We start from the raw sequence: 9,220 nt of genomic DNA, 5'->3' as shown, positions 1-9,220 counted from the left end.
ACTGCATGTTACGTCTCCATGACGTCATCATAACCGACTTCATGTGGCTTCATTGTGCTATTGAGTCTTCACATAGGAATTAATGGTGCCACCTGATCGATGGCTTTGTTGATTCATATATACAGTCTTTGTGAGTAACAAATTATGCAGTTTTGCAGACTCATCCAGGTAAACTGGGAACATTCCCAGAATATTAGCTAAGATTACCATTAAGTTCTAGTTAGGGATTTATCTAACATTAGGATGATAACATCCCAAAAACATTAAAAGAATCCCCCATTCTCAAATAATGTTTTTGATAACAATATTTTAGTTTTTTGTTTTAAATGGAATATCCTTGAAATGTTCACTAACATTTTGTACACAACATCTAACAACCACTACAAAACATTCCCCAAACATTCTCATTAGGTTTCCACGTAAAGGACAGATTAAATGTGTTCTGGGGAAGTTTTTGCAACATCAGATGAATGTTTTATACAAACATTGTGTAATCATCAACACTGTGAACTTTCACAAAAACAATTTTGGTTTGCTGGGATCTCTCAAATGTAAACTTTGTCTCAAAGGCTCATTTGTCCTCTGTCCTGTTGGTATTGCTGTCATGGGCTGTGTTCCTAAGGGAGAAAACGTTTTGAAACTGAGCGAAACGGGGAGATACTACACAGATTTTTCATTGTACATTGCAAAACGTTACGCTACGGTGCACCCTCCTGAACATGACCCAGGTGTTGCCTGACTGAAACCACAAAACTCTCCAAACACTTGCTAATGTGGTACCGCGTTTCACGTTGCGTTTCAATTACAAGCCTGGGGCTTTTGGCTTTTTGCTGTCAACCAAAAACATTAAAGTCCAAAATGACTCTGGTGCTCCGCTAGGCCAAATGCATTTCAGAAACAATTCAACGAGTAATTGCCTTATGCATTCAATGCGGTTGAATGTCCACTTAAATACCTTGATTAAACTCGGACAATCTTGCAGATACTTAATTTATACACATTATTTACCTCGTTTGATTGAAGATCAATATTGTTCTGGAGGTGGCTTAAATGTCACAGTCACCTTGCTGGCCCCCAACATTGTGCCAACTTATACTAGCCATCTAAGTAGCTAGGTGTTTACTCATGCAGGTCAGGTGTAGTGTTTAGCCCAAAGGCTAGTAGGCTACAGCAGTTACTGTGTCCTTATTTCAGACAACAAAGAATATATTGTACATGCATTTCTCCTACATACACTGCCATTGATGGCTGATCTATGATGCAATCAAACGTTTATACAACATCATTTTGAATAATGGTGCAATAGTGGAGCAAGAGCTGCTCTGTCTGGCACTGATAGTCTATCGAAACTGACTGCAGAACTTTAATATACTGCAAACACTTTTATCCAAAGCTGGTGGCCCCAGCGGGGAAATGAACCCACGATCCTGATGTTGCAAGCGCCATGCTCTACCAACTGAGCCACACAAAACCACTTTACAATGTATATAGGCAGAAAGTGAGAGCTACAGTACCAGACTGAAGGGCTGAAGGCTTCAAAGAGCGACATTATTGCCTCTGTGTTAAAACAAATAGAGACAGAGAGGAGAAAGAGTCTGACTGCTTACACTGCCAGATAATATCAATATACTTGCTGTGTGACTGCGATCATCGTGGGCAAATAAAAGCAGCCTGATTTATCAGAGTTCCAGGCACCAGACTCAAGTCCATAGCAACCTAATGGACAATAAAGCTAAACTAAAATCGTTTTTATGATGTCATCTAAATTTGAAGATATAAAGTGGGCAGTCCGGGCAGGAGATGTTGGCTGCAAGGCAAATGTGTGTTACTGTGTTTGTGTCAAATTGGACACAATCTAAAACTAATAAAATAAAGATAAATACCCCCACAGCGATGAATGCTCCCGCAAAACTGCTCTTACAAAACCAAACTGTGGGGGCATTTATCCGTGTGCGGGTATCTATAATTTGTTTACTTTTTGTACTCTGCAACTGCAAGTCACCTGATGTGTGTACAAAACTACACTCTCACAAAATATGTCCATGCCATAGCCACGGGAAGTAGGGGTGCTGAGGGTGTTGTAGCACCCCCTGATAAATATATACACTGCTCAAAAAAATAAAGGGAACACTTAAACGTCTCCTGAGTGGCGCAGTGGTCTAAGGCACTGCATCGCAGTGCTAACTATGCCACTAGAGATCCTGGTTCGAATCCAGGCTCTGTCGCAGCCGGCCGCGACCGGGAGACTCATGGGCGGCGCACAATTGGCCCAGGGTAGGGGAGGGAATGGCTGGCAGGGATGTAGCTCAGTTGATAGAGCATGGCGTTTGCAACGCCAGGGTTGTGGGTTTGATTCCCACGGGGGGCCAGTATAAAAAACAAAATAAAAAAACTAATAGAAAAAATCTAAAAAATTAAATAATAATAATATATATATATATGTATTCACTAACTGTAAGTCGCTAGGGATAAGAGCGTCTGCTAAATGACTTAAATGTTAAACAACACAATGTAACTCCAAGTCAATCACACTTCTGTGAAATCAAACTGTCCACTTAGGAAGCAACACTGATTGACAATACATTTCACATGCTGTTGTGCAAATGCAATAGACAACAGGTGGAAATTATAGGCAATTAGCAAGACACCCCCAATAAAGGAATGGTTTTGCAGGTGGTGACCACAGACCACTTCTCAGTTCCTATGCTTCCTGGCTGATGTTTTGGTCACTTTTGAATGCTGGCGGTGCTTTCAATCTAGTGGTAGCATGACACGGAGTCTACCACCCACATAAGTGGCTCAAGTAGTGCAGCTCATCCAGGATGACACATCAATGCGAGCTGTGGCAAGAAGGTTTGCTGTGTCAGCGTAGTGTCCACAGCATGGAGGCGCTACCAGGAGACAGGCCAGTACATCAGGAGACGTGGAGGAGGCCGTAGGAGGGCAACAACCCAGCAGCAGGACTGCTACCTCCGCCTTTGTGCAAGGAGGAGCAGGAGGAGCACTGCCAGAGCCCTGCAAAATGACCTCCAGCAGGCCACAAATGTGCATGTGTCTGCTCAAACGGTCAGAAACAGACTCCATGAGGGTGGTATGAGGGCCCGACGTCCACAGGTGGGGGTTGTGCTTACAGCCCAACACCGTGCAGGACGTTTGGCATTTGCCAGAGAACACCAAGATTGGTAAATTCGCCACTGGCGCCCTGTGCTCTTCACAGATGAAAGCAGGTTCACACTGAGCACGTGACAGACGTGACAGAGTCTGGAGACGCCGTGGAGAATGTTCTGCTGCCTGCAACATCCTCCAGCATGACCGGTTTGGCGGTGGTTCAGTCATGGTGTGGGGTGGCATTTCTTTGGGGGGCCGCACAGCCCTCCATGTGCTCGCCAGAGGTAGCCTGACTGCCATTAGGTACCGAGATGAGATCCTCAGACCCCTTGTGAGACCATATGCTGGTGCGGTTGGCCCTGGGTTCCTCCTAATGCAAGACAATGCTAGAACTCATGTGGCTGGAGTGTGTCAGCAGTTCCTGCAAGAGGAAGGTATTGATGCTATGGACTGGCCCGCCCGTTCCCCAGACCTGAATCCAATTGAGCACATCTGGGACATCATGTCTCGCTCCATCCACCAACGCCACGTTGCACCACAGACTGTCCAGGAGTTGGCAGATGTTTTAGTCCAGGTCTGGGAGGAGATCCCTCAGGAGACCATCCGCCACCTCATCAGGAGCACGCCCAGGCATTGTAGGGAGGTCATACAGGCACATGGAGGCCACACACACTACTGAGCCTCATTTTGACTTGTTTTAGGACATTACATCAAAGTTGGATCAGCCTGTAGTGTGGTTTTCCACTTTTAATTTTGAGGGTGACTCCAAATCCAGACCTCCATGGGTTGATACATTTGATTTCCATTGATAATTTTTGTGTGATTTTGTTGTCAGCACATTCAAATATGTAAAGAAAAAAGTATTTAATAAGATTATTTCATTCATTCAGATCTAGGATGTGTTATTTTAGTGTTCCCTTTATTTTTTTGAGCAGTGTAGTTGCATCTTGGTTTCATCAGACCAGAAAATCTTGTTTCTTATGGTCTGAGAGTCTTTAGGTGCCTTTTGGCAAAAGACCTGGGCCCGTATCTCTAAAGAATTTTTGTGCAAAAAGTGGCTCCTAGCGGCCAAATTCTAAGAAAATTCTCAGAGGCATGACGTTTTCTTAGAATTTCCCCTAAAAGTGACACGAAAATCCCAGTTAATATAAAAGCTATTCCTCAAGAGTCCTAGCGCTTAAAAGGGCTCCTAAGGCGAGATCTGCTAAGAGCAGGGAAGAGGACTTTTAGTGGCTTAGGAGTTACCCTAAGCAGCTGCACAAAATGGCCAACAGAGGAGGCAGGAGAGATGTCCTGCAAACACTGGATGATAGGGAATTATTGAGACGCTACAGATTGGATCGTGCAGGAATCATGTTTGTGGTGGATCTCCTTAGAGATGCAATTACTTCACCAACTCGACGCCACAACGCTATTACACCGGAGAAGAAAGTAATCACAACCCTGAGGTATTTGGCAACAGGGAAAATGCAACAATGCAGCAGTGATGACTTGGGTCTGTCCCAATCCTCCGTCAGCAGAGTCATCACCCAAACACTGACAGCTTTGTCACAACCTAATATTGTGACACAATTTGTTTCATTCCCGCTGGATGCCCGCACTTTACACACACATAAAAGGGCATTTATGGACATTGCAGGATTCCCTGGCGTTGTGGGTGTAATTGATGGAACACATGTGAGAATAATTGCGCCATCAGAGGACGAGGCTGTCTTTGTTAACAGGAAGAATTTCCACAGCATCAATGTGCAAATAGTGTTCAATGCGGCCTGGAAGATTTTGGACATTGTGGCTAAATGGCCAGGCTCCACACATGATGCGAGAATGCTCTCCGAGAGTGGCATCAGACAGCTTTTTGAGAGACGCTATGTGCCAGCTAATTGCCACTTGTTAGGGGACAGTGGCTACCCATGCAAACCATGGCTCCTTACACCTTACCTCCAGCCACGCCAAGGGCCCCAACTAAACTATAACAGGTAAGCCAAACAATACAAAAATCATGGAAATGAAATGCAAGCAATATGTTAGAGCATCCAAGTAGTGCAATATTTCCATCAAATAATTAAAGGTCTGTATTCTATTGTAGGGCCCACAAGACAACAAGAGCGGTGGTGGAGCGTGGCATAGGCCAGCTTAAGAGGCGCTTTCATGTTCTCCACGGAGAGGTGCGGCTGAGGCCTGAAAAAGTCAGCAAACTCATCATAGCCTGTGCAATATTACACAATATTTGCAAGGTTAGACAGATTGCAGAACCTCTGGAGGATGGCGATGAGGATGAGGATGGAGACAACGATGAGGATGGTGGTGAAGAAGATATTCACATTCCACAGGGGAACCTAGCCCAGAGTGGACTGCCTTACAGGGCAAACTTCACAAATTTACATTTCAGGCAAGCTGTAGCCCCATGTCATTTGAGAACTTGTGATGGTATTAAGAACTACCACAGTTTTACTGCACATCACCTGCAACTGTTAAATGCAAGACACAGAACACAATCTCTAAATGGTTTATTTTTTAGGTGTTCAATTTTAAGGCGGTAGTACTCCTCCTGAAGGGAAAGGACTTTTTTTTGTTGTTCAAACACATCAATTGTGAGTTGCAATCTTCTCTCCTGCAGGGATGCTGACGGAGCAGGTGCTGCGGATGGGAATGGTGTTTGATCCGCCGGGCTATCCTGAGTAGCAGCTGCAGATGGTTCAGGCGGCAAACTTGATGGGCCCGGTTCTTGTGATGGCTCCATGCTACAGAAATACATAGGCCTAGTTTAATTATTGTTTTGATTAAATTAATTTAATACAATGAGCATGGATAACACATGAAATGGCTTCTGCAATGAATAAACACTGTTGATATGAATAACCCTGTGTCCTACCTTTGCTGCATTTCAAGGGCCTGCATCATTGACGTGTCAATGCCTGTTGGCAGCCCGGTGACACTGACCTCAGAGTGTCCCAGGACTTGAAAGACAGTGTCGGCCACCTGGGACAGCCGCTTTGCAGGTGGTCCACCCCCTAGAAAGAAACAGTCAATGAACACAGTACTTAGGCATGTAAATTAACTTTGCCAGCAGGAGCAAATTGCCAGATTATGTGGTAGGCCATAGTATTTTGCTCACCTGTGAGTGAGGATTCCCGCTTGTGTGCTGCAATCTCATCTTTTGCCTTGGACTGCAGCACATACCACCTTTTCTCACAATCGTCGCCTGTCCGCACCACCAGTGGAAAAGAGGCATTGATTGTTTGGGATATTGTGTCCCAGGCGCGCCTCTTGCCTTGGCTAGTGACAGTTGGGCCAAATTTTCCTCGTAACATACCTTTATGTTCGTTCACCAACTGGGCCAGCAACAAACCTTGCTCCTCAGTCCAGTTCGGCTTGCGATTCCTTTTTTTCTCCATTTTCTGTGTTTGTAGGATATTTGTTAACAAGCCTTCATAAATAGACCAGCCAGCAATCACAGACATTGTTAAAAGCTGAGCTGTGTTACCCTCGTTAAGTTCACACTGAGTTGTAACGTTGCAATTTCTACTTCATTAAGGACAGCCCCTTGAGATAGGCCATCTTGTTTTCAATGGGGTCCATATGGAAGTGAAAGTACAAAATATGCCAGCTAGGATATTAATATGAGCAAATGAGACACAAATCATTATTTGAACAGGGTGTAATGAGCTTAAGTTTTCACATATTTTAGATTCTAATGTTAGGCTATAACCCCTACAGCTTACTATTCATTTTCCAGATATTTTCTTGAATGTGAAATATTATTTACAATTATAGTCTGCATAAGATTAGAGTGTATAATTATGTTTATTGATTTGAGGGTACATCCTTTGCTCATTATCACCAAAAGTTCATTTTCATCAAACTTGTAGGATCAACCAATCACGGCTTTTGAAATGATGACTCATACCTAGCAACGGGGTCAACCACACCTCCTCACTAAGATAGGATTTTTCATCCATTCCTGGCTCAGAGTTCACTGAAAATGTTCTGGAATCACTTCTAAGCTAAAACTCCTGGCAAGGAATTTTTAGGTTAAGTTAGGAGCTCTCTGAGAGGATTCTCAGAATCTTTAAGGATACGGGCCCTGGTGGAGGGCTTCTGGAAGGTTCTCCCGTCTCCACAGCGGAACTCTGGAGCTCTCTCAGAGTGTACGTTTGCTCACTGACAAAGAAATGATCAGTCTATAATTTTAATGGTAGGTTTATTTGAACAGTGAGAGACAGAATAACAACAAAATAATCCAGAAAAACTCATGTAAAATTTTTTAGAAATTTATTAGAATTTTAATGAGGGAAATAAGTATTTGACCCCCTCTCAATCAGAAGGATTTCTGGACCCAGGTGTCTTTTATACAGGTAAAGAGCTGAAATTAGGAGCACACTCTTAAAGGGAGTGCTCCTAATCTCAGCTTGTTACCTGTATAAAAGACACCTGTCCACAGAAGCAATCAATCAATCAGATTCCAAACTCTCCACCATGGCCAAGACCAAAGAGCTCTCCAGGGATGTCAGGGACAAGATTGTAGACCTACACAAGGCTGGAATGGGCTACAAGACCATCGCCAAGCAGCTTGGTGAGAAGGTGACAACAGTTGGTGTGATTATTCGCAAATGGAAGAAACACAAAATAATTGTCAATCTCCCTCGGCCTGGGGCTCCATGCAAGATCTCACCTCGTGGAGTTGCAATGATCATGGGAACGGTGAGGAATGGGAGGATCTTGTCAATGATCTCAAGGCAGCTGCGACCATAGTCACCAAGAAAACAATTGGTAACACACTACGCCGTGAAGGACTGAAATCCTGCAGTGCCCGCAAGGTCCCCCTGCTCAAGAAAGCACATACACAGGCCCGTCTGAAGTTTGCCAATGAACATCTGAATGATTCAGAGGAGAACTGGGTGAAAGTGTTGTGGTCAGATGAGACCAAAATGGAGCTCTTTGGCATCAACTCAACTCGCCGTGCTTGGAGGAGGAGGAATGCTATCTATGACCCCAAGAACACCATCCCCACCGTCAAACATGGAGGTGGAAACATTATGCTTTGGGGGTGTTTTTCTGCTAAGGGGAAAGGACAACTTCACCACATCAAAGGGACGATGGACGGGGCCATGTACCATCAAATCTTGGGTGAAAACCTCCTTCCCTCAGCCAGGGCATTGAAAATGGGTCGTGGATGGGTATTCCAGCATGACAATGACCCAAAACACACGGCCAAGGCAACAAAGGAGTGGCTCAAGAAGAAGCACATTAAGGTCCTGGAGTGGCCTAGCCAGTCTCCAGACCTTAATCCCATAGAAAATCTGTGGAGGGAGCTGAAGGTTCGAGTTGCCAAACGTCAGCCTCGAAACCTTAATGACTTGGAGAAGATCTGCAAAGAGGAGTGGGACAAAATCCCTTCTGAGATATGTGCAAACCTGGTTGCCAACTACAAGAAACGTCTGACCTCTGTGATTGCCAACAAGGGTTTTGCCACCAAGTACTAACTCATGTTTTGCAGAGCGGTCAAATACTTATTTCCCTCATTAAAATGCAAATCAATTTATAACATTTTTGACATGCGTTTTTCTGGATTTTTTTGTTGTTATTCTGTCTCTCACTGTTCAAATAAACCTACTATTAAAATTATAGACTGATCATTTCTTTGACAGTGGGCAAACGTACAAATCAGCAGGGGATCAAATACTTTTTTCCCTCACTGTATATCTCTGCATATAAGAGCATGTTGTGTCTCAACCGATGGTGGGCACAACACAAAAATCTCAGAGGATGTAAAGTAGGGTCTAAGCTACAACATATGCGAATAAATAGAAAATCGGAGTTAAAGCATTTTTAGATTTATTTGTATTCAAATATCTTTTTTCAAGACATTATACAATAGTTTGACAATCCTGTTTTGTAAGCTTTTTAAATTATATCAAACGCAACAGTTTATATTTTCCAGTGATAAAGGCATGGATGTCTCATGGTATGGTGGGGTATGCAAAATTGATATCTTGTCACGCTCGTCGGGTACAGAGGACCAAGGCGCAGCGTGGAAGGTGAACATATTTTATTAATTTGAATGATAACACGAACAAAAACAACAAACGATAACGTGACGTCCAAAGGTGCA

General features: G+C 43.8%; 1 long non-coding RNA gene across 2 annotated transcripts; it reads right to left on the bottom strand.

Annotated features, from left to right (window-relative positions):
• Positions 1 to 5,598: 5,598 nt before the first annotated feature.
• Positions 5,599 to 6,649, bottom strand: LOC311106590. 2 transcript variants are annotated; one of them, XR_014610339.1, is made up of 2 exons: positions 5,981 to 6,649; positions 5,599 to 5,867 (listed from the first exon to the last, which is right to left on the bottom strand). It is a non-coding gene; the product is annotated as an uncharacterized lncRNA (long non-coding RNA). The 2 variants fall into 2 exon arrangements; XR_014610340.1 differs by having other exon boundaries at positions 5,599 to 5,849.
• Positions 6,650 to 9,220: the final 2,571 nt, after the last annotated feature.

This window comes from Coregonus lavaretus (assembly GCF_964263955.1).
Source record: "Coregonus lavaretus genome assembly, chromosome: 31".
NCBI classification, from domain to species: Eukaryota; Metazoa; Chordata; class Actinopteri; order Salmoniformes; family Salmonidae; genus Coregonus; species Coregonus lavaretus.
This window is presented reverse-complemented; position numbering and strand designations above follow the sequence as displayed.